The following is a 27351-nucleotide window of genomic DNA, read 5'->3' as shown; positions in this document are numbered from 1 at the left end:
ACAGAGAGAAAAAAGGATCTCTAAAAATGAAAGAATATTGAGAGAACTGTGTGACCAATTCCAGCAGAACAATATTCGCATTATAGGGATACGAGAAGAAGAAGAAGAGAGAGAGAAAGGGATAGAAAGTGTGTTTGAGGAGGTAGTTGCTAAAAACTTCCCCAATCTGGGGAAGGAGATCGTCTCTCAGGCCACGGAGATCCACAGATCTCCCAACATAAGGGACCCAAGGAAGACAACAGCAAGACACATAGTAATTAAAACGGGAAAGATCAAGGATAAGGACAGACTGTTAAAAGCACCAAGAGGCAGAAATAAGATCACATACAAAGGAAAGCCCATCAGGCTAACATTAGCCTTCTCAGTGGAAACCTTACAGACCAGAAGGGAGTGGCATGATGTATTAAATGCCATGAAGCAGAAGGGCCTGGAACCAACCTTACTTTATCTGGAAAGATTATCATTTAAATTTGAAGGAGGGATTAAACAATTTCCAGATAAGGAAAAGCTGAGAGAGTTTAGCTCCCACAAACCATCTCTGCAGCCTATTTTGGAGGGACTGCTATAGATGGAAGTGTTCCTAGGGTTGGATAGCTGTCACCAGAGGTAGTAAAATGATGGAAGGGAGTGTGGAGCAGCTGATTGCAAGGCAAATGAACAATTAGATTGATTATCCCCAAAGTCAATCAAGGGATAGACAAAACGTACAGAATTTGATACCTAATATATAAAAAATGAAGGAGGAAGAAAAAGGAGGAGAAATAGAAAAGAACCTTTAGATTGTGTTTGTAACAGCATACTAAGTGAGTTAAGTTAGAGTCTTAGATAGTAAGGAAAGTAACCTGGAACCTTTCGTAACCATGAATCTAAAGCCTGAAATGGCAATAAGTACATACCTATCGATAACCACCCTAAATGTAAATGGACTGAATGAACCAATCAAAAGATATAGGGTCAGTGAATGGATAAAAAACAAGGCCCATCTACATGCTGCTTACAAGAGACTCACCTCAAACCCAAAGACATGCACAGACCAAAAGCCACGGGAGGGAAAAAGATATTTCATGCAAACAATGGGAGAAAAAGCAGGTGTTGCAGTACTAGTATCAAACAAAATAGACTTCAAAACAAAGAAAGTAACAAGAGATAAATATGGACATTACATAATGATAAAGGGCTCAGTCCAACAAGAGGATATAACCGTTACAAATATATATGCACCCAGCACAGGAGCACCAGCATCTGTGAAACAAATACTAACAGAACTAAAGGAGGAAATAGACTGCAATGCATTCATTTTAGGAGACTTCAACACTCCACTCACCCCAAAGGATAGATCCCCGGGCAGAAAATAAGTAAGGACACGGAGGCACTGAACAACACAGTAGAACAGACGGACCTAACAGACATCTATAGAACTCAACACCCAAAAGTAACAGGATACACATTCTTCTCACGTGCACATGCAACATTCTCCAGAATAGACCACATACTTGGCCAAAAAAGAGCCTCAGTAAATTCAAAAAGACTGAAATTCTACCAAACAACTTTTCAGACCACAAAGTCATAAAACTAGAAAAACTTGTACAAAGAAAGCAAAAAGGCTCACAAACACATGGAGCCTTAACAACATGCTTCTAAACACTCAATGGATCAATGACCAAATTAAAATGGAGATCCGGTAAATGACAACAACACAAAGCCCCAACTTCTGTGGGACGCAGTGAGAGCAGTCTAAAGAGGAAAGTATATAGCAATCCAGGCATATTTAAAGAAGGAAGAACAAACCCAAATGAATAGTCTAACGTCACAATTATCAAAATTGTAAAAAGAAGAGTAAATGAGGCCTAAAGTCAGCAGAAGGAGGGACATAATAAAGATCACAGAAGAAATAAACAAAATTGAAAAGAATAGAACAATAGAAAAAAATCAATGAAACCAAAAGCTGGTTCTCTGAGAAAATAAACAAAATAGATAAGCCTCTAGCCAGACTTACTAAGAGAAAAAGAGAATCAACACACATCAACAGAATCAGAAATGAGAAAGGAAACATCACAACGGACCCAACAGAAATACAAACAATTATTAGAGACTACTATGAAAACCTATATGCTAACAAGCTGAAAAACCTAGAAGAAATGGACAACTTCCTAGAAAAATACAACCTTCCAAGACTGACCAAGGAAGAAACAAAATCTAAACAAACCAATTACCACCAAAGAAATTGAAGCGGTAATCAAAAAACTACCCAAGAAATAAAACCCCGGGCAAGATGTATTTACCTCGGAATTTTATCAGACATACAGAGAAGATATAATACACATTCTCCTTAAAGTTTTCCCAAAAATAGAAGAGGAGGGAATGCTCCCAAACTCATTCTATGAAGCCAGCACCACCCTAATACCAAAACCAGGCAAAGAACCCACCAAAACAGAAAATTACAGACCAATATCCCTGATGAACGAAGATGCAAAAATTCTCAACAGAATATTAGCAAACCGAATTCAGAAATATATCAAAAAGGATCATACACCATGACCAAGTGGGATTCATCCCAGGGATGCAAGGACGGTACAGCATTCGAAAATCCATCCTCATCATCCACCACATAAACAAAAAGAAAGACAAAAACACATGATCATCCCCATAGATGCTGAAAAAGCATTCGACAAAATTCAACATCCATTCGTGATAAAAACCATCAGCAAAATGGGTATACAGGGCAAGTACCTCAACTTAATAAAGGACATATATGGTAAACCCACAGCCAACATCATACTGAACAGCGAGAAGCTGAAAGCTTTTCCTCTGAGATCGGGGACAAGACAGGGATGCCCACTCTCCCCACTGTTATTTAACATAGTACTGGAGGTCCTAGCCACAGCAATTAGACAAAACAAAGAAATACAAGGAATCCAGACTGGTAAAGAAGAAGTTAAAACTGTCACTATTTGAAGATGACATGATAGTGTACATAAAAATCCCTAAAGACTCCACTCCAAAACTACTACTATTACTGATGCTGGAATAGAGCAAAGTTGCAGGATACAAAGTTAACACACAGAAATCTGTGGCTTTCCTATACACTAATAATGAACCAATAGAAAGAGAAACCAGGAAAACAATTCCACTCACAATTGCATCAAAAAGAATAACATGCCTAGGAATAAACCTACCCAAAGAAGTGAAAGACCTATACCCTGAAAACCATAAGACACTCTTAAGAGAAATTAAAGGGGACACTAACACATGGAAACTCATCCCATGCTCACAGCTAGGAATAATTAATATAGTCAAAATGGCCATCCTGCCCAAAGCAATATACAGATTTGAAGCAATCCCTATCAAATTACCAAAAACATTCTTTAACGAACTGGAACAAATAGTTCAAAAATTCATGTGGAACGACCAAAGACCCTGAATAGCCAAAGCAATCCTGAGAAAGAAGAATAAAGTGAGGGGGATATCACTCTCCAACTTCAAGCTCTACTACAAAGCCATATTAAGCAAGACAATTTGGTTCCAGGCACAAAACAGAGCCACAGACCAGTAGAACAGATTACAGACTCCAGACATTAACCCAAACATATATGGTCAATTAATATTCGATAAATGAGGCATGGACATACAATGGGGAAATGACAGTCTCTTCAACAGATGGTGCTGGCAAAACTGGACAGCTACATATAGGAGAATAAAACTGGACCATTGTCTAACCCCATACACAAAAGTAAATTCAAAATGGATCAAAGACCTGAATGTAAGTCATGAAACCATAAAACTCTTAAAAAAAACATAGGCAAAAATCTCTTGGACATAAACATTAGCGACTTCTTCATGAACATATCTCCGCGGGCAAGGGGAAAAAAAGCAAAAATGAACAAGTGGGACTATATGAAGCTGAAAAGCTTCTGTACAGCAAAGGACACCATCAATAGAACAAAAAGGTACCCTACAGTATGGGAGAATATATTAAAAAATGACAGATCCAATAAAGGCTTGATATCCAAATATATAAATAGCTCACACACCTCAATAAACAAAAAGCAAATAGTCCAATTAAAAAATGGGCAGAGGAGCTGAACAGTTCTCCAAAGAAGAAATTCATGTGGCCAACAGACACATGGAAAGATGCTCCACATTACTCGTTATCAGAGAAGTGCAAATAAAAACCACAATGAGATATCACCTCACACCAGTAAGGATGGCTACCAATTCAAAGACAGACAACAACAAATGTTGGCAAGGTACTGGAGAAAGGGGAACTGTCCTACACTGTTGGTGGAAATGTAAATTAGTTCAACCGTTGTGGAAAGCAGTATGGAGGCTCCTCGAAATGCTCAAAATAGACTTACCATTTGACCCAGGAATTCCACTTCTAGGATTTTACCCGAAGAATGCATCACTCCTGTTTGAAAAAGACAGATGCACCCCTATGTTTATCGCAGCACTAGTTACAATAGCCAAGAAATGGAAGCAACCTAAGTGTCCATCAGTAGATGAATGGATAAAGAAGATGTGGTACATATACACAATTGAGTATTATTCAGCCATAAGAAGAAAACAAATCCTACAATTGCAACAACATGGATGGAGCTAGAGGGTATTATGTTCAGTGAAATAAGCCATGCAGAGAAAAGACAAATACCAAATGATTTCACTCATCTGTGGAGTATAAGAACAAAGGAAAACCTGAAGGAACAAAACAGCACCCAATCACAGAACCCAAGAACGGACTAATAGTTACCAAAGGGAAAGAGACTGGGGAGAATGGAAGCGTAGGGAGGAATAAGGTCAGGGAAGAAGAAAGGGGGTATTATGATTAGCATGTGTAATGTAGGGGGTGGGGGAAAGGGGAGGGCTGTACAACACAGAAACACAAATAGTGATTCTACAACATGTTACTATGCTGATGGACAGTGGCTGTAATGGGGGTTTGTGCAGGGGACTTGGGGTAGGGGAGAGCCTAGTAAACATAATGTTCTTCATGTAATTGTAGATTAATGATAACAAAATTAAAAAGTAAAAAAAAAACTTAGTTGCAACACTACAATCCCGGCCTTTTAATTATATACCTTTAAAATGACAAAAATGTAATTATCAGTTGCTCTCTAATGAAGTGTTATAAAACTGACTTGAAAAACATTCTTCACCACTGATGACCCATGACCGAGTGCTTTGCCACCTGCCCTCTAGTACTAAGCCCTAAGTATGAGTCTTGAATCTAAATCAGTCTCAGGTTCAACACGCTGTACATGAAACTGAATGTACTTCCATTCAAACACAAGTAGAAAAAGCAAGCCTTCAATAGGAAGACACACCAATAAAGAAAAATTTTTAACACTGTTTATGATTCTGCCTGTGAGGTACCACCCTAAAAATAGTCAAGAACAAATCTCCACTAATGTTCGTATATACAATACTTGGGTCAATTCAACTTTGAAATCTAAAATCATTTTAGCTATTTTAAGCGGGAGCAAAGAGACTGATAAGTGACTAGGCAAAATCTTTAGGTGATGCTAGGGTAGTAGTTAAAACAAACTCTTAGCAGCAGACTGTTTACCATTTACTGACTAGACAAGTTACTTAACTTCTTTGTCTCAGTTTCTTCCTGTGAAATGCACACACTACAGTTCATAGGACTGTTTGGGAGAATTCAACAAGTTATATACACAAATCATGCAAAACCATACCAAAATCTATTAGTATCGTATACATTTCTAATCACCAAACCCAGTAGTAATGTCTATTTTGAAAGACCTCTCTTCAAACTAGGCTTTTTAAAAACCAAGAAACTTACTCCCTTACTTTTCCAGCAGTCAAAACTGCAATCCTCCCCAAAAACAGTTATTTTGAAGGTACTGGCAATCTAACTACAACAGGATGGTTCTCTAAGAAGCTAGCAATGAGTTACACAGTATGTGATCGTTAAAGAACATTTTTGAAAGCATTCATTTCACACTCAATCTTAACAAATATGTAAAAAATCTTTCTAAGCTAATTTCTCCATGAACAATCCAACCAATTGGCTGGCTGAACACTCCTGCTTAAGCCCAAACAGTAATTTCAAGTTTGACAACTCTTTGGCATGTGTTATCAGGTAAATTATTTTTTCCCCTGTGTTAAGGGTTTCTTAAAGTTGGGTTGGTGATTTAATTTTTCTCATCCTTCTGTCACCCAGAAATAAATTATCTCCACAAATGTTCTCAATTGTTATATTCGAGCATTACATTCAAAAGGGCTACAGTGAGTTACTCTAGTGATTTTACTGTACCTCAAAAGGTTCAGATTTGTGACTGTCTACCAAAACCGAACTCTTTGAGATTCTAAAACACTTGACCTGCATGACTAATAACAAGATCTGCCTTCCCAAGGTCTTCTGTCAAGGAATTCTTGTACCTGTAAACATCCAGAGTAAATGACTCCGTACTGAATGGCTCAGGTACCACCTTTCCTCTACCTATTTGCAGGACAAGCCGGTTGTAACCAAGTCTCTTGATTATCTAAATAGAGAAAACTGAAAAAAACGGGCTTTTTCAACAGGCCACTGTGAAAAACAGCAGTAACAACAAACCCTATGGTCGGTGTTCAGGCCAGAGCACGGGCTGTCCAAAAGAATGACCGAATAAAGTAAGTTTTCCAAAACGACTTTTCCCTGTACTGGGCCCAGCAAGTTAGCTCACTTGGCCAGAATGGACGTAAGCGACCTGGCTGACCAAGCCGTGAAAGAACTGGCCACTCGAGGGGCATGAGATCAGGCAAGGACTCTGAAAAGGGTGTCGAAAACTAGTGAGGAGACCAAGAAATTGGCCCGCTCGGCCTCCCGGATGGGGCTGCGCGAACTATGAGCCCTGAGGAGAAGGCGCGCTCAGGACTCACCGCGCGCCCAAAAACGCCTGCCGCGAGGGCGCCTCAGGCGGCCGGGCGCGGGCGCGGCTCCAGCACGGCGGGGCTGAGCCGAGACGACGCGCCTGGCAGGCCCAGCGGAGCGCGCGGAGGCGGCCGCTGCCCACCACGCGGCCCAAAGCGAGCCAGTGGAGCCGGCGAGAGCAGCCCCGGCCCTCAGGAAGAAGGGGCGAAGTTATTGGGCAGAGAGGCGGAGGCGGAGAATCTGAGGAAAAAAGCCAGGGGCAGGAGAAGGCGCCGGAAAAGGGTGGGGGAGCGATCTGAGGAGGCAGAGGGCCCTGAGGGCCGGGTGGGCCGCAAGAGGGCCCAGCCGGGCGCGGGGAGGAGCTAGCGAAGCGGGCGGTGGCACCTGAGTGAGCGCTGCAATCAGGCCGAGGTTACCGAGGCTAGCGGTGGCAAGCTACAAGCGGCGAGCTCAGCGAACAACGCCGCTGCCCGCCTGCTCGCCTCCTCAACTCACTGGCCGACTGGCGTGCGCCGATACGCACGCGATGAGGTCGTCAAAGCTGATGGTCCCTACAGTAACAAACACTTCGTCGCGCGGGCTCGTTCCCCGAACCGCAACGACCGGATATGACGTACAGAATCCAGGAGCGCAGGGGCCGCGGGGGGTGCGGGAGGCGGAAGTCCGCCACGGCCGCCATAGGGCGATGGAAATCAGATCTTTGGGGCGGGGAGGGTGGAGTCAAAGACTATTTATGGCCCACCAGCCGGCCACTGATGATAACCCTCTGCGTGTATAAGTCACGGCAGCCTCACCAGGAGGAGAAGGAGGAGGGAACTGACAGACTTAATTTAGCTCTTAAAACGTCGTGGTTAAGCAAGAACAGTGAAGCCTCATACCCTATCCTAAGAGTTCACATAATTGGTTGGATACCACAAATCTTTTCAATGATGCTGAGGTTTGGGATTCTTTATCTGTGAACATGTTTTGCCCATATACATTTGAGTGATGGTTTTGCCTCAAGTCTGTTGACTGCAATCCAAAAATAATGCCATTTCAAAGTAATTGGCAATGGTCTCTTACAAATGTGATTCTCAAGAAGTCAGAGCGCTTATGGGGTCCCTGGGAAGCTGCAGAGTCAAACTCCATTAATAAGTTTTGTGTGTAAAATAAGAGGCATTAAGGCCTGAAACCTACATCTATCATTCATTGAACCCATCCATTGAACCATTTAAAATGTAAGGATATGTTAAAGTATGATGAAATTTAAAGTTATACATTAGCCTGAATAAACAGCACAGATAATTACACTCAGGTAGCCAAGTACAGGAGAGGTGATTTATCAAGACTTCTCCTCCCAGCATTAGATCATCAGGTGCTCTTTTTCATTCTAATGTCTTCTTTCTTTCCTGATTAAAATCTCCCTTTAAACCATATTTATGCTTTGTCCTGCCTGATGATATACAGGAAGAAAGCTGTGAGAAGAAATTATTTTGAAAGAGAAAGAGGATTGGAGGTGAATTAGGGCTAAAACATATGCTGAAAAAACCTAGTCTATTTCTGCTGGATTCTTTATATCTTGTAGCTTGTTTAATTGCATTTTTGAGGAGTGGTATTTTGCTATCCTTTTCTTGATGCCAAATTTCAAGAACGAATGATGCAGTGCAGCTAAGGTTCATAATGACAAATGTAGAAAGGCTGTGGTTAAATAGTAAAACATAAGCATACGTATGTTTTCTGCCCAATAAGAGTAATAAACCACGAGTACTTATTAAACTATAAAGACAACAAATATTCCAAAGTATTCTGAAACTCAGAAAGGCCTTTACCTCTTGTGTCTGTAAGATTTTTTCATATATCTGAAAAATATTAAAGGAGCACTGTTTTAATTAGCTCATAGAGTGAATAAACATATATATAAATCAAATAGGCTTCAACTTCCAGAAAATAAGAAAACTGAACTTATAATTTAAATGTGCCAAACTTAAAACATCTTGCACAAGCTGATCCACAAATGTTTTAAGAATCCAAGATTACATAATTAATGGAAAATTTTAGCAAGTCTTTTCTCTGTTATATTAGTGTTAAATATAATACAAGCATGCATTTTATTTTACTTGGGTGTTTTTACTAAACTCATACATGCTTACTGATCAAATAAATTAATGTTACTTTGAAAATGTTTATAATTATGAAAAATAGAAATTTGTTTTCAACTACATTAAATCAGTATTCTGACAAAAGTTATTTCAACAACAACTGTTTTATATTATACCAGCTTGAGGATAATTTCCAAAATCTTTAAGCAACTAAAAGTTGTGGCCTGACATTAAACTGAGTAAATTAATAGTTAATCATAGCACAGCTACTTTGTAAGTAATATGTTGAAACACTGGTTTATACAAAGCATAATGCTAAATTGACATCCTTTTGCTTCATACGTTGAAATGCTATAGAGAAGCTATTATCTTGGAGTTGAGGAATGTGTTTTCACCATTATAAGAAGTTATGAAAAAGATTTGGTGGCTATAGAAAATTCTGTCACGTACATTCTAAAGCTCTGCTAGTCTGTTAAAATGCTTGCATAAATCAGACAGTTCTCAATTATGTACCCTGCACTTTTCTTTTTATAATAAAGGTTAGTGTAATTCCGGGGAGAGGACATCCAGGGGCAAAATACCTAGCTGAAACCGAAATCAGTCAAAGGGAGAAATAAAGTTTAAAACCTATTTATTGTTTACAAACAGCGGTCCGGGGTCGTTTCTCTCCTGCTCCGTCAGAAGCAAGCAAATACCCGTCCTCTCCAGCCTCTCAGGTTCAGATAAGCCCTGGGTTGCCCTCATAATTACCCATTAATATGGAGATGAACTACCTCTCTCCACCCCTTAGGAACCCCTGTTGATATGGAAATGCACTAAAGCCAGGGGAGTGATTCTGGAAATCCTGCAATTTTACCCACAGTTAGTCACATTGGTTAAAATTGAGAATTAATATAGGTGGTTGAGGGTCTTCAATCAGTAACAGTGACAGAGAAGTACAACAGTATATGTGTATGTACTTTGGTTTTTCAAGGAAAAAGAATACTTTTTTTTTCTAAAGCAGAGTTTTGGTTTCCAGACTCCTTTATACTCTTAAAAATTGTTGAGAACCTCAAAGAGCTCTTGGTTATGTGTATTATAATGTGAGTTATAACTATTGATATTTACCATATGATATTAAAAATGAGAAAGTTTAAAAATATTGATTCATTGGAATGTAGCAATGATGAACACATTGCATGTTAATCTAAATGACCTAATTTTTATGAAAAATAACTATATTATTCAAACCAGAATTTTTCTGAAAAGAATAGCATTGTTTCACATTTTTTTGGCAAATCTCTTTACTATCTGAGCTCACAGAAGAGAAATGGATCCTTGTATCTTCTTCTGCACTTAATCTATTGCATTATCATAGCCTCTGGAAAATACAGTACGCTCATGAGAGGATGAGAGTCAAAAAGACAAATAACATTTTAGTATTATAATGAAAATCATTTTGACCTCACAGATCCTCTAAAAGAATATGAGAGAGTATGACAAAGGACATTTTAGAAAGTGAATTTTATTTGCTTTGGTTTATAATACCTGAGGCTGAAACAAAGCTATAAAATATATTAGTGTTTACAGTACTCCCTCAGTTTAAACAGTCTTGTTTCCTTTATTTAGTAATGAATATTTCCTCCTACAGTATGAAAGGTCATTCTTTAAGTGTAATCTTGCCTAGATAGAGATTCTATGTCTTACAAGACTAATTTTCTATGATTTAAGTTACCTTTAAATATACAAACAAAACAGAATGAACATATCAGTAGTAGACTTATAGACACTGAGAAGTGGCTGGTGGTTATCATGGGAGAGGGGTTGGGGTAAGTGGGTAGGGTGAGGGTGTTAGGCTGGAGGAAGGAAAAAGAAGGACATACAAACAGAACAGGGAGATGCCATAGGGGGAGAACAGACCAGACCCCAAGGTCCGTGCCTTATATGGAAAGGGGACAGCACTTCCTGAATTCCATCCTTCTGAAGTGCCAACTAAGACCCGGATGTCAGCCTCCTCCCTCTGGGAAGGAAAAAAGTTTCTAGTTGTCTATTATGTCACCTTTAGCCAATCATACCTCTCCACACCCCCTAGGATAGTTTGCCCACTCCTCCCCCTCCTAATCCCTTATAAGCCCCCACCTCCCTGACCAGGTGTGACTTCCCTGGCCTGTGACAGGAAGGCCACGGAACCTCGCCCCAGGGCATTCAAATAAAGTACCTGGCCCTTTGTTGCCTCTCTCTGCCTGCTTACTTCGGCTAAAATTTATCTTACAAGGGGGATAAGGGGACACCAAATCTTAATTGTAATATGTTGGTCCTGGGGATGGAAGTGCAGCATGGAGAATGTAGTCCGTGGTTCTGTAATATCTTTCAATGTTAATAACTGCATTAGTTGGGGTGAGGATTTAATGTGTGTAACTATTGAATCACTGAGTTTTATACTTGGAACCAATATAATATTGTATATCAACTATACTTCAATAAAAAATTAAAATTAATAAGTTGCCTTTATCATGTCCTTAATAATTTAAGGGGAGAAAACCCCAGAGCACAGAGGCTCTTCACTTACAATAGTATTTTATTCTGTTTCTTTTCAAATCTTTATTTGTACAGTAATCCCCATCTCATCCATGGTTTCACTTTCTACAGTTTGTTATCCGCTGTTTATTATGGTCCAGAAGCAGATTATCCTGCTGACATATCTTTAAGAAATTAGGTAACCTAGCCTGAACTTTTAAAATGCCGTTGAAATAAAAATATTGATTAGTAAAACATAGAGGAAAAAATCTTTTTTGTCTCTTTATCTTTCTAGGTTCTCCTCCTGGAACCTTGCAAATTTAGACTGGCAAAAGACAGATCAACAAGAGAAAAGCAAACAGAAGTTTATTAATATGTGCATTATGCCTACATTGTTCTCGTCACTTCATCTCATCATGTAGGAATTTTATCATCTCACTTATTGCAAGAAGGGTGAGTACAGTACAATAAGATATTGTGAGAGGGACCACATTCACATAATTTTATTACAGTACATTGTTGTAATTATTGTTAATTATTCTTAATCTGTACTGTGACTAATTTATAAGTTAAACTTTATCATGGATATGTAAATACAGGAAGAAACAGTATATATAGGGTTTAGTACTGTCGAGAGTTTCTGGCACCCACTTGAGGTTTAGGAATCCCCCACCAGTAAGGGGGACTGCTGTGCTTTGATTAAATTGGTTTTTCACTCATGAGCCTGTCTAATAACGTGCTCAAATCTCTGGAAACTCTTGATTTTGCCTTCCCAAAATCAGTTCCTAAATTTAGAACAAATAAAATTTTCAGGGCATACTTTATACCTAAAATGCAATTTTATACATAAAACCATGAATACTTCTCAGAGGGCCTCTGGAATCACCGAGATTTGCTATCCTTATAAAGAGAGATATTGGGAAAGAGTTATGTTTGTTTAATGTATTACTACTATCAAGTCGCATGGGAAGAGCTATCAGATCAAGAGACATTCAACCTCCCCTAAATTAAGTTTATTTTGACAAAATATTATTACATAAACATTTCAGAAATTATATGCTTTATGGGAAGTCCCTGATGATTTGTCAGTGCCCTCCCGGTCCTTCAGAGGTAATACTGTTTTGCCTTCAGGGGTAACCCTCAACTCACCTCATCAAAACTCTTAAGAAACTGTTATATACTGTACTCCAATACTGAATTTAACTTCTCTCTATTAACATAGCATTGGAAACAGTAATAAATTAACTACAGCCATTAAATCTGTTAATGTTATTGTTTACTCTAAAACTTACCTGATGCTTCTACCATAAACTACTAGAATTTGTATCTTCAACAAAGAACAGTTTCAGAACCTCATAGAAAAGAACCATACCAAGTACTTCAAGGGATTGGAACTTCAAAGAATAGACTTGGGGTTCAGGGTTCTGAAACGATTTTGTTAGGAAGGAAAGGACTTGGCTTGGTGTCGCTGGGAAATCAGATATAGTGAGATGAGAGACCAAAGTTAAGAAAGCAAAGTTTCAGTGCACTCTGAATAGAGTAACAGAGCAGGCCTGCCTATGGTGAGACAGGCCAGGATGCTCATTCTGAGGCTTCTTTTATGTGGTTTTGGCAGGGCAGAGAGGTCCTTCCTTGAGAGCTGTTGGCTCTCTAAGGTTGTTCTGATTGGCGAAATGGGGGCTGTGCTGTGTCTGTGCTTCTGATGTTTCTTATCTGGGGGGACCCTGGACATTTCCTGAGTCACTCTTGGACCCTATGGCTTCATCTGATTAACTCTCTGAGTCCTTTTTTCTTTCTGGTTCTATTTGATCAACTCCCTGCGTCATCTTTGGGGGGCCATTTCTCCTTTGCATCCTGCTCATTTCTGTCTTTCTGCCTAACAATATCACTTAGATAACGTTCAGAGCATACCAGTGAACTGAGGCAACATTTCCAGGGCTCTTTCAAAATCCAATAAAAGACACAAACCACTATAGAATCAGATAACCAGGCAGAAAGTTGCATGTTGTAAAACATTTGTTTTTAATCTCTGCTTTGTGGGTCCATTATGTTCTTGAAAAGTTGCCAAAACTTGCCTCTCCCTTTCCTCCCCCTCTTCACAAATGTTGATGCCAATTACCTTACTTTCAGGGACACCAAAATTATTTCTGGGCTACACAAGTCAAATCTTGGATTAAAATAATAGTACAAAATTGTGAGTCAATTTTGGGAGAACCATAAAGAAAATGGTTTAATTTTAAAGGGTAACAAAATACCCCACCCCAAAATATGGTGCTTTGAGATAAGGATTGTTTTAAGCTGAAGGCTATTGGGAAGAAGCAGATACATGAGAAAAACACTCTGCTTACCTTTATTTGCCTAGAAGTAATCATAAAGGTGTTCCCTACACTCTACCAGGAAGGAAGAAGATAACCACCAGAGATAATTCTACATAGGAATACCATAGGAATCTACATATCTACATAGCAAACTTTGCCAATTAACACTTAGGATCCATTTCTCCCATTTGTTTACCTTCCAACAATTTGCCACCCAAGAAATTCACAGTCCTCTTCCTTTGTCGTGTCTCTTCTCTTCTTTTTTTCAATGTAAATTTTATTTCAATGAGATTATGATGAGGTTTAGTTTGGGCAGTTCTTTCCTTGAAACTTACCTTCCCTTCCCTGGCTGCACCAACTATTTTTTTTTTTGGTACCATTAATTTAAATTAAATGAAGAACATTATGTTTACTAGGCTCCTCCCTTCACCAAGTTCCCCACGAATACCCCTTCACAGTCACTGTCCATCAGTGTAGTAAGATGCTGTAAAATCACTACTTGTCTTCTCTATGTAGCACAGCAATCCCTGTGCCCCCCTATACTATACATGCTAATTGTAATGCCCCCTTTCTTTTCCCCCAACTTTATCCCTCCCATCCCAACCATCCACCCCAGTCCCTTTGCCTTTGGTAACTGTTAGTCCCTTCTTGGGTTCTGTGATTCTGCTGCTGTTTTGTTCCTTCAGTTTTCATTTGTTCTTATACTCCACATATGAGTGAAATCATTTGGTATTTGTCTTTCTCTACCTGGCTTATTTCACAGAGCATAATACCTCTAGCTCCATCCATGCTGTTGCAAATGGTAGGATCTGTTTTTTTCTTATGGCTGAGTAATATGCCATTTTGTATATGTGCCACCTCTTCTTTCTCCATTCATCTACTGATGGACATTTAGGTTGCTTCCATATCTTGTCTACTGTAAATAGTGCAGCGATAAACAGAGGGGTGCATCTGTCTTTTTCAAACTGGAGTGCTGCATTCTTACGGTAAATTCTGGGTCATTTCTATTTTGAGCATTTTGAGGAACCTCCATACTGGTTTCCACAATGGTTGAAATAATATACATTCCCACCAACAGTGTAGGAGGGTTCCCCTTTCTCCACAATCTCGCCAACATTTGTTGTTTTTTGTCTTTTCGATGGGAGCCATTCTTACTGGTGTGAGGTGATATCTCATTGTGGTTTTAATTTGCATTTCTCCGCTAATTAGTGATGTGTATCATCTTTTCACCTATCTGTTGGCCATATGAATTTCTTCTTTGGAAAACTGTCTGTTCAGCTCCTCTGCCCATGTTTTAATTGGATGATATGCTTTTTGTTTGTTGAGGCGTGTTAGCTCTTTATATACTTTGGATGTCAAGCCCTTATCGGATCTGTCATTTATAAATATATTCTCCCATACTGTAGGATACCTTTTTGTTCTATTGATGGTGTCCTTTGCTGTACAGAAGCTTTTCGGCTTCATATAATCCCACTTATTCATTTTTGCTTCTGTTTCCCTTTCCCATGGAGATATGTTCAAGAACAGGTCACTCATGTTTATGTGTAAGAGATTTTTGCCTGCGTTTTTTTTTAAAGAGTTTTATGGTTTCATGACTTACGTTCAAGTCCTTTGATCCATTTTGAATTTACTTTGGTGTATGGGGTTAGACAGTGATCCAGTTTCATTCTCTTACATGTAGCTGTCCAGTTTTGCCAGCACCATCTGCTGAAGAGACTGTAATTTCCCCATTGTATGTCCATGGCTCTTTATCAAATATTAATTTGACCATATATGTCTGGGTTAATGTTTGGAGTCTCTATTCTGTTCCATTGGTCTGTGACTCTGTTCTTGTGCCAGTACCAAATTGTCTTGATTACTGTGGCTTTGTAGTAGAGCTTGAAGTTGGGGAGTGAGTTTCCCCTCCCCCCCCCACTTTGTTCTTCCTTCTCAGGATTGCTTTAACTATTCGGGGTCTTTGGTGGTTCCATGTGAATTTTTGAACTATTTGGTCCAGTTCATTGAAGAATGCTGTTGGTAATTTGATAGGGATTGCATCGAATCTGTATATTGTTTTGGGAAGGATGGCAATTTTGACAATATTAATTCTTCCTAGCCAGGAGCATGGGATGACTATCCATTTTTTAGTGTCTTCTTTAATTTCTCTTAAGAGTGTCTTACAGATTTCAGGGTATAGGTCTTTCACTTCCTTGGTTAGGTTTATTCCTAGGTATTTTATTCTCTTTGATGCTATTGTGAATGGAATTGTCTTCCTAATTTCTCTTCCTATTAGTTTATTGTTAGTGTATAGGAAAGCCACAGATTTCTGTGTGTTAACTTTGTATCCTGCAACTTTGCTCTATTCCAGCATCAGTTCTAGTAGTTTTGAAGTGGAGTCTTTAGGGATTTTTATGTACAGTATCATGTCATCTGCAAATAGTGACAGTTTAACTTCTTCTTTACCAATCTGGATTCTATCCTTGCATCCCTGGGAAGAATCCCACTTGGTTTTGGTATTAGGGTGATGTTGGCTTCATAGAATGACTTTGGGAGTATCCCCTCCTCTTGTGTTTTTCGGAAAATGTTCTTTGTTTTGTCTAATTGTCATGGCTAGGACCTCCAGGAGAATGTTGAATAACAGTAGGGAGAGTGGGCATCCGTGTCTTGCTCCCAATCTCAGAGGAAAAGCTTTCAGCTTCTCGCTGTTCAGTATGATGTTGGCTTTGGGTTTATCATATACGGCCTTTATTGTGTTGAGGTACTTGCCCTCTATACTCATTTTGTTGAGAGTTTTTATCATGAATAGATGTGGAATTTTGTCGAATGCTTTTTCAGTATCTATGGAGATGATCATGTATATTTTTTGTCCTTCTTTTTGTTGATGTCGTGGATGATGTTGATGAATTTTCGAATGTTGTACCAACCTTGCATCCATGGGATGAATCCCACTTGGTTTTGGTATTAGGGTGATGTTGGCTTCATAGAATGAGTTTGGGAGTATTCCCTCCTCTTGTATTTTTTGGAAAACTTTAAGGAGCATGGGTAATATGTCTTCTCTGTATGTCTGAAAAAATTCCGAGGTAAATCCATCTGGCCCGGGAATTTGTTCTTGGGTAGTTTTTTGATTACCACTTCTATTTCGTTGCTGGTAATTGGTTTGTTTAAGTTTTCTGTTTCTTTATGGGTCAGTCTTGGAAGGTTGTATTTTTCTAGGAAGTTTTCCATTTCTGCTAGGTTCTCCAGCTTGTTAGCATATAGGTTTTCACAGTAGTCTCAAATAATTCTTTGTATTTCTCTGGGGTCCATCATGATGTTTTCTGCCTCGTTTCTGATTATGTTGATGTGTGTTGATTCTCTTTTTCTCTTAATAAGTCTGGCTAGAGGCTTATCTATTTTGTTTATTTTCTCAAAGAACCAGCTCTTAGTTTCATTGATTTTTTTCTTCTGTATTAATCTTCTCAATTTTACTTATTTATTCTCTGATCTTTATTATGTCCCTCCTTCTTCTGGCCTTCGGCCTCATTTGTTCTCCTTTTTCCAATTTGATAATTGTGACATTAGGTCCTTTCCTCTTAAAACTGATTTCGCAGCATCCCGCAGTACTAGGGGCTTTGTGTTGTTGTTATCATTTGTTTCCATATATTGCTGGATCTCCATTCTAATTTGGTCGTTGGTCCATTGATTATTTAGGAGCATGTTGTTAAGCCACTGTGTGTTTGTGAGCCTTTTTGCTTTCTTTGTACAATTTATTTCTAGTTTTATACCTTTGTGGTCTGAAAAGTTGGCAGGTGGGATTTCAATCTCTTTGAAATTACTGAGACACTTTTTGTGGCCTCCTATGTGGTCTATTATGGAGAACGTTCCATGTGCACTGAGAAGAATGTGTATGCTGTTGCTTTTGGATGTAGAGTTCTATAGATGTCTGTTAGGTCCATCTGTTCTAGTGTGTTGTACAGTGCCTCTGTGTCCTTACTTATTTTCTTTCTGGTGGATCTGTCCTTTGGAGTGAATAGGTGTGTTGAAGTCTCCCAAAATGAACGCATTGCATTCTATTTCCTCCTTAATTCGGTTAGTATTTGTTTCACATATGTTTGTGCTCCTACGTTGGGTGCATATATATTTATAATGGTTACATACTACTGTTGGACTGACCCCTTTTTCATTATGTGAAGTCCTTCTTTACCTCTTCTCACTTTCTTTGTTTTGAAGTCTATTTTGTCTGATACTAGTACTGCAACACCTGCTTTTTTCTCTCTGTTGTTTGCTTGAAATATCTTTTTCCATCCCTTGACGTTAAGTCTGTGCATGTCTTTGGGTTTGAGGTGAGTCTCTTGTAAGCAGCATATAGATGGGTCTTTCTTTTTTATCCATTCTATTACTCTGTGTCTTTTGATTGGTGCATTCAGTCCATTTACATTTTGGGTGATTATTGAAAGATATGTACTTATTGCCATTGCAGGCTTTAAGTTTGTGGTTACCAAGGTTTCAAGGTTAGCCTCTTTACTATATTACTGTCTAACTTAACTCACTTATTGAGCTATTATAAACAGAGTCTGAGGATTCTTTATTTCTCTCCCTTTTTATTCCTCCTCCTCCATTCTTCATATGTTGGTTGTTTTGTTCTGTGCTCTTTTTAGGAGTGCTCCCATCTAGAGCAGTCGCTCTAAGATACCGTGTAGTGTAGAGGTGGTTTGTGGGAGGCAAATTCCCTCAACTTTTACTTGGCTGGGAATTGTTTAATCCCTCCTTCATAATTAAACGATAATCGTTCTGGATACAGTATTCTTGCTTCGAGGCCCTTCTGTTTCATTGCATTAAGTATATCATGCCATTCTCTTCTGGCCTGTAAGGTTTCTGCTGAGAAGTCTGATGATAGCCTGATGGGTTTGCCTTTGTAGGTGACCTTTTTTTCCTCTCTCCCTGTCTTTAATACTTTGTCCTTGTCTTTGATCTTTGCCATTTTAATTATTATGTGTCTTGCTGTTCCCCTCCTTGAGTCCCTTGTTGTGGGGGTTCTGTGTGCTTCTGTTGTCTGAGAGGCCATTTCCTCCCCTAGTTTGGGGAAGTTTTCAGCAATTATTTCTTCAAAGACACTTTCTATCCCTTTTTCTCTCTCTTCTTCTGGTACTCCTATGATGCAAATACTCTTCTGTTGCGATTGGTCACACAGTTCTCTTAATATTCTTTCAATCCTGGAGATCCTTTTATCTCTCTTTGTGTTAGCTTCTCTGCATTCCTTTTCTCTGATTTCTAGTCCATTAATGGTCTCTTGCATCTCGTTCATTCTGCTTTGAACCCCTTCCAGAGATTGTTTTACTTCTGTATTCTCTATCCTTAGTTCTTGCATATTTCTCTGCAAGTCCATAAGCATGGTTATGACTTTTGTTTTGAATTCTTTTTCAGGAAGATTGGTTAAATCTATCTCCCCAGATTCCTTCTCAGGGGAGGATGTGGAAGTTGTCTGGGTTAGTCTGGTCTGGATCAAATTTTTTTCCCTTTTCATGTTGATAGATGCAGTGGTATGCTATTGACGCGTCTGTCACCTGGGAGAGCCAAGACCCTTTCCACTTGCTCCTGGCCTTTCTGTACGGGTACAACGGCAACCCCTAGCAGCCTGTGTTTGCCAGTTGCATGTAGACTGTGTCTCTGTGTCTTGCCCGGCTGGTATGGAGGAAGCTCCCTTGCTGTGGGCGTCGCCAGCCTCAGGCTGCTACTCTGCTATGGCAGGGTGCTGGGGGAACAGACAGGGGGCCGTTTATCACTGTGACGGGTCTCAGAGCTGCTGCCCAGGGGGTTAGGGCATCCAGCGTTCCCTGGGATTCCCAGCTGCTGGGCTAAGTGTCCCGGGGTGCTTCAGTACAGCTGTGGGGTCCCTGTCCATTTAGGACTTTGAAAAAGCACACGCTTTTCTTTGTCCCCAGGCTGCCGGTCACAGGTCTTACTGTCCTGTTTCCCTAGTGTCCAGCACCCCATACACTGTGTGTCTGCACTCTGGGTGCAGATGGCTAGGGCTGGCTATTTATCAGTCCAGGGCCCCCCTCCCTTCCTGCTCTGACTCCTCTCCTCCCGCCAGGAGCTGGGGTGAGGGGCGCTCGAATCCCGCCATTCTGGGGGTTGTATCTTACCCCCTTCACCTGGCGCTGGGTTATCACGGGTGTGGATGTAGTCTGGGGGTTGTCATGTATCTTCTGGTCTCTCTTTTAGGGATAGTTGTATATGTTGTATTTTCAATATATATACGTTTTTGGGAGGAAATTCCCACTGTCCTACTCACACCACCATCTTGGCTCTGCCGCTCGTGTCTCTTCTCTTAAAATGTATTTTTTGTTGAGATGCTATATAAGCTCAAGTTATAACTACCCCTTTAGGTACTCATCGTTGAGTACTCCTATATGTGTGCATTAATGCACATATTAATAAACTTCTCTTTGCTTTTTGCTTGTTGATATGTCTTTTGCCAGTCTAAATTTGCAAGGCTTCAGGCTGAGAACCTAGAAATATAAAGGGACAAAAAATATTTTTCCTCTTTGTTTTACTAATCGATATTTTTATTTCAACTGTATTTTAAAAGTTCAGGCTAGGTTACCTAGTTTCTTAAAGATACTAGTGAGTAAAATGAAGAACTTCGTTTACCCAAGAGTGTGCAAAACAGCTAATAAAACAAAGATTCAAAAAGATATTTAAAAATATATAAGAAGGTGGAGCCAAGATGGTGGCATGAGTAGACAGTGGGAATCTCCTCCCAAAAACATATATATTTTTGAAAATACAACAAATACAACTAATCCTAAAAGAGAGACCAGAAGACACAGGACAACAGCCAGACTACATCCACACCTGTGAGAACCCAGCGCCGGGTGAAAGAGGTAAGATATAAGCCGCAGCCTGGCGGGACCCGCGGCCCCTCACCCCAGCTCCTGGTGGGAGGAGAGGAATCGGAGCAGGGAGGGAGAGGGAGCTCAGCACTGCTGAACACCCAGCCCCGCCATCCCCACCAGAGCGCAGACACAGTGCACGCGTGGGGTTCTGGGTACTAGGGAAGCAGGACAGAAAGACCTGTGAGCCAGTCCTGCGGCCGGCGCCCCTGAGACAAAGAAAAGCGAGTGCTTTTTGAAAGTCTTAAAGGGACAGGGACCCCACAGCTATACATAAGCATCACGGGTCACAGTCCAGCAGCTGGAAATTCCAGGAAACTCCGGGCGCACTAACCCCCTGGGCAACAGCTCTGAGACCCCTCATGGAGGTAAACAGCCAAACAGCCCCCCGTCCATTACCCCTCCAGGGCCCCGCCATAGCAGAGAGCAGCCTGAGGCTGGCTATGACCACAGCAAGGGAGCTTCCTCCATACCGGCTCGGCAAGATACAGAGACCCAGTCTACAGGCAATTTCCCAACACAGGCCACAAGGGGTCGCAGTTGTCCCAGTAAAGAAAGGCCAGGGGCCAAGTGGAAAGAGTCTTGACCCTTCCAGCTGATAGATGCGTCAATAACATTCCACTGCACCTATGAACATGAAAAGGCAAAAAAACTTGATCCAGACAAGACTAACCCAGACAGCTTCGACATCTTCTACATCTTCCCCCAAGAAGGAACCTGGGGAGATAGAGCTAACCAGTCTTCCTGAAAAAGAATTCAAAACAAAAGTCAAAACCATGCTGATGGACTTGCAGAGAAATATGCAAGAACTGAGGTGGGAGGCTACAGAAATTAAACAGTCTCTGGAAGGACTTCATAATAGAATGGACAAGATGCAAGAGGCCATTAATGGACTAGAAAACGGAGAACAGGAACAATGAGAAGCTGATGCAGAGAGAAATAAAAGGATCTCCATGAATGAAAGAATTTTAAGAGAACTGTGTGACCAATGGAAAAGGAACAATATCCTATTTATAGGGGTACCAGACGAAGAGAAGAGAGAAAAAGGGATAGAATATGTCTTTGAAGAAGTAATTGCTGAAAACTTCCCCAAACTAGGGGAGGAAATGGCCATCAGACCACAGAGGTACACAGAACTCCCATGACAAGGGATCCAAGGAGGGCAACACCAAGACACATAATAATTAAAATGGCAAAGATCAAACACAAGGACAAAGTATTAAAGGCAGCCAGAGAGAAAAAAAGGTCACCTACAAAGGAAAACCCATCAGGCTATCATCAGACTTCTCAACAGAAACCCTACAGGCCAGAAGAGAATGGCATGATACACTTAATGCAATGAAACAGGAGGGCCTCGAACCAAGGATACTGTATCCAGCACGATTATCATTTAAATATGAAGGAGGGATTAAACAATTCCCAGACAAGCAAAAGTTGAGGGAATTTGCCTCCCACAAACCACCTCTACAGGGCATCTTACAGGGACTGCTTTAGATGGGAGCACCCTAAAAAGAGCACAGAACAAAACACTCAACATATGAATAAGGGAGCAGAAGGAATAAGAAGGGAGAGAAATAAAGCATCATCAGACCGTGTTTATAATAGCTCAATAAGCAAGTTAAGTTAGACAGTAAGATAGTAAAGAAGCTAACCTTGAACCTTTGGTAACCACAAACTTAAAGCCTGCAATGGCAATAAGTATATACCCTTCAATAATCACCCTAAATGTAAATGGACTGAATGCACCAATCAAAAGACAAAGAATGGATAAAAAAGCAGGACCCATCTATATGCTGCTTACAAGAGACTCACCTCAAACCCCAAGACATGCACGGACTTAAAGTCAAGGGATGGAAGAAGATATTTTATGAAAACAACAGAGAGAAAAAAGCAGGTGTTGCAATAAAAGTATCAGACAAAATAGACTTCAAAATAAAGAAAGTAACAAAAAATAAAGAAGGACATTACATAATGATAAAGGGCTGAGTCCAACAAGAGTATATAACCATTATAAATATATATGTACCCAACACAGGAGCACCAACATATGTGAAACAAATACTAACAAAATTAAAGGAAGAAAAAGGATAAAATGCATTCATTCTGGGAGACTTCAACATAGCAGTCATTCCAAAGGACTGATCCACCAGACGGAAAATAACTAAGGACGCAGAGGCACTGAAAAACACACTAGAACAGATGGACCTAATAGACATCTACGGAATTCTACATCCAAAAGCAATAGATACACATACTTCTCAAGTGCACATGCAACATTCTCCAGAATATACCACACACTCGGCCACAAAAAATGCCTCAGTAAATTCCAAACGATTGAAATCCTACCAACCAACTTTTCATACCACAAAGGCATAAAACTAGAAATAAATTGTACAAAGAAAGCAAAAAGGCTCACAAACACACAGAGGCTTAACAACATGCTCCAAAATAATCAATGGATCAATGACCAAATTAAAATGGAGATCCAGCAATGTATGGAAACAAATGACAACAACAACACAAAGCCCCAACTACTGTGGGATACAACAAAAGCAGTCTTAAGGGGAAGGCATACAGCAATCCATGCATATTTAAAGAAGGAAGATGAATCCCAAATGAATGGTCTAATTTCACAATTATTGAAATTTTAAAAGAAGAACAAATGAGGCCTAAGGTCAGCACAAGGAGGGACAAAATAAAGATCAGAGAAGAAATAAATAAAGTTGAGAAGAATAAAACAATAGCAAAAATCAATGAAACCAAGAGATGGTTCTTTGAGAAAATTAACAAAATAGATAAGCCTCTAGCCAGTCTTATTAAGAGGAAAAGAGAGTCAACATAAACCAACAGAATCAGAAATGCGAAAGGAAAATTCAGGATGGACCACAAAAAAATACAAAGAATTATTAGAGAGTACTATGAAAACCTAAATGCTAACAAGCTGGGAAACCTAGAAATGGACAACTTCCTAGAAAAATACAACCATCCAAGACTGACCTAGATAGAAACAGAAAATCTTAACAGACCTATTACCAGCAACGAAATTGAAGTGGTAATAAAAAAAACTACCAAAGGACAAAACCCCCGGGTCAGATGGATTTACCTGGGAATTTTATCAGACATACAGAGAAGACATAATACCCATTCTCCTTAAAGTTTTCCAAAAAATAGAAGAGGAGGGAATACTCCCAAACTCATTCTATGAAGTCAACATCATCCTAATACCAAAACCAGGCAAAGAACCTACCAAAACAGAAAACTACAGACCAATATCCCTGATGAATATAGATGCAAAAATACTCAAAAAGAAATTAGGAAACCGAATTCAAAAATACATCAAAAGGACAATACACCATGATCAAGTGGGATTCATCCCAGGGATCCAACGACGGTACAACATTCGAAAATCCATCAACGTCATCCACCACATCAACGAAAAGAAAGACAAAAAACACATGATCATCACCATAGACGCTGAAAAACATTCGATAAAATTCAACATCCATTCATGATAAAAACTCTCAACAAAATGGTTCTACAGGGCAAGTACATCAACATAATAAAGTCCATATATGATAAACACACAGCCAGCATCATACTGAACAGCGAGAAGCTGAAAGCTTTTCCTCTGCGATCGGGAACAAGACAGGGATGCCCACTCTCCCCACTGTTCTTCAACATAGTACTGGAGGCCCTAGCCATGGCAGTCAGACAAAACAAAGAAATACAAGGAATCCAGATTGGTAAAGAAGAAGTTAAACTGTCACTATTTGCAGATGACAGGATATTGTACATAAAAAACCCTAAAGACTCCACTCTGAAACAACTAGAGCTAATATCGGAATTCAGCAAAGTTGCAGGATACAAAATTAACACACAGAAATCTGTGGTTTTCCTATACACTAACAATAAACTAATAGAAGGAGAAAGCAGGAAGACAATTCCATTCACAATAGCATCAAAAAGAATAAAATACCTAGGAATAAACCTAACCAAGGAAGTGAAAGACCTATACCCTGAAAACTATAAGACACTCTTAAGAGAAATTAAAGAGGACACTAACAAATGGAAACTCATCCCATGCTCCTGGCTAGGAAGAATTAATATCGTCAAAATGGCCATCCTGCCCAAAGCAATATACAGATTCGATGCAGTCCATATCAAACTACCAACAGCATTCTTCAATGAACTGGAACAAATAGTTCAAAAATTCATATGGAACCACCAAAGACCCCGAATAGCTAAAGCAATCCTGAGAAGGAAGAATAAAGTGGGGGGGGGATCTCACTCCCCAACTTCAAGCTCTAGTACAAAGCCACAGTAATCAAGACAATTTGGTACTGGCACAAGAACAGAGCCACAGACCAGTGGAACAGAATAGAGACTCCAAACATTAACCCAGACATATATGGTCAATTAATGTACGATAAAGGAGCCATGGACATACAATGGGGAAATTACAGTCTCTTCAGCAGATGGTGCTGGCAAAACTGGACAGCTACATGTAAGAGAATGAAACTGGATCACTGTCTAATGCCATACACAAAAGTAAATTTGAAACGAATCAAAGACTTGAATGTAAGTCATGAAACCATAAAACTCTTAGAAAAAAACATAGGCAAAAATCTCTTAGACATAAACATGAGTGACCTCTTTTTGAACATATCTCCCCGGGCAAGGGAAACAAACACAAAAATGAACAAATGGGACTATATCAAGCTGAAAAGCTTCTGTACAGCAAAGGACACCATCAATAGAACAACATGGTAACCTACAGTATGGGAGAATATATTTGTAAATGACAGATCCGATAAAGGGTTGACATCCAAAATATATAAAGAGCTCACACACCTCAACAAACAAAAAGCAAATAATCCAATTAAAAAATGGGCAGGGGAGCTGAACAGACAGTTCTCTACAGAAGAAATTCAGATGGCCAACAGACACATGAAAAGATGCTCCACATCACTTGTCATCAGGGAAATGCAAATTAAAACCACAATGAGATATCATCTCACACCAGTAAGGATGGCTACCATCAAAAAGACAAACAACAAATGTTGGCAATTTTGTGGAGAAAGGGGAACCCTCCTACACTGCTGGTGGGAATGTAAATTAGTTCAACCATTGTGGAAAGCAGTACCTCAAAATGCTGAAAATAGAAATACCATGTGAACCAGGAATTCTATTTCTAGGAATTTACCCCAAGAATGCAGCAGCCCAGTTTGAAAAGACAGATGCACCCCTATGGTTATCGCTGCACTATTTACAATATCCAAGATATGGAAGCAACCTAAATGTCCATTAGGAGATGAATGGATAAAGAAGATGTGGTACATATACACAATGGAATATTACTCAGCCATAAGAAAAAAATAAATCCTACCATTCGCAACAACATGGAGGGAGCTAGAGGGTTTTATGCTCAGTAAATAAATAAATAAATCAGTGAATAAGCCAGGCGGAGAAAGACAAGTACCAAATGATTTCACTCATATGTGGAGTATAAGAACAAAGAAAACTGAAGGAACAAAACAGCAGCAGTATCACAGAACCCAAGAATGGACTAATAGTTACCAAAGGGAAAGGGTCTGGGGAGGACGGGTGGGAAGGGAGGGACAAGAGCAGGAAAAAAAAAGGGCGGGCATTACGATTTGCATGTATAGTGGGAGGTGCACAGGGAGGGATGTGCAACACAGAGAAGACAAGTAGTGATTTTACAGCATCTTAGTATGTTTATGGACAGTGACTCTGAATGGGGATGTGAGGGAGACTTGTTGAAGGGAGGAGCCTAGTAAACAGAATATCCTTCATGTAATTGTAGATTAATGATACCAAAATAAAATTTAATATACATATATAAGAATAAATGAAGAAACAGAAACAATTAATTCAAATAAATTGGATCCAAATGTTAGGCTTCGGTTGAAAAACTATACAAGTATAAAACTGGGTTTTTAATGGGCTGTGATGAATGACAGCTGATTGCAACAATGAGGTAGGGCCAAGGACACAAGAGAAGCATCATAGTTAACTTTTCCTGGCTGATGAAAAATGCTGAGATATAAACAGCATTGTAAGAACAGGAGCGACCCCATCTTAAGACTAATATTCCATTTTCAAAAGCAGAGAGTTATAAAGTAAAATTCCTAACATATTCTCTGGTAATTGGACAATAACCCCACAGTCTACCTCAAGGAAGGGCAAGCAGTCTTAACTGATATGTCCTCACTGCTTGAGAGTAACCACTGTCTTGGAGAAGAACAGGATAAATAAATCCCTTGTGTTGGGTTTATTTAGCAGAATTAGCTGGAGGACTTATAATAAAGGAAAGGAGGAGACATGGTGTCTCTCACCAAAGACAAACACCTTGAGACCATAAGTCAAGCCTATGCCCAATAACCATCCCCCTGCCCTTTGCCGCATTACATTTCTTTTAAACTTACTTAGTTTTGTAAAGTGTGTTATGTAGAAGTTGAGATTTCTCCTAGTGCAACATTACTTGAGTATATGCCTCTTGTATGGATCAGTGATATTGTTAACCCCCTGCTGGGTAAAAAAGACAGAATCCCCAAACTTTCAGTGTGCTTCCTCTCTGAGAATGCCTGCATTTTCCTTTCTTTCATTGCATACTTTCAAATAAAGCTTTGTCACTGCTCAAATTATTGCAATTTGTCCCCTTGCTATTTCATTTTATTTCCAAGTCTTCATTCTGTTTCCACTTTACTCCTATT

The 27351-nt window shown here is 39.7% G+C and overlaps 1 pseudogene; it reads right to left on the bottom strand.

Annotated features, from left to right (window-relative positions):
* Nucleotides 1-27351, bottom strand: part of LOC130682190 (putative bifunctional UDP-N-acetylglucosamine transferase and deubiquitinase ALG13) — a 106822-nt pseudogene that overhangs the window by 62084 nt on the left and 17387 nt on the right.

The sequence above is a fragment of the Manis pentadactyla genome, chromosome Y (assembly GCF_030020395.1).
Source record: "Manis pentadactyla isolate mManPen7 chromosome Y, mManPen7.hap1, whole genome shotgun sequence".
NCBI classification, from domain to species: domain Eukaryota; kingdom Metazoa; phylum Chordata; class Mammalia; order Pholidota; family Manidae; genus Manis; species Manis pentadactyla.
The sequence above is the reverse complement of the archived record's forward strand: the minus strand, read 5'-3'. Positions and strand labels throughout refer to the sequence as shown.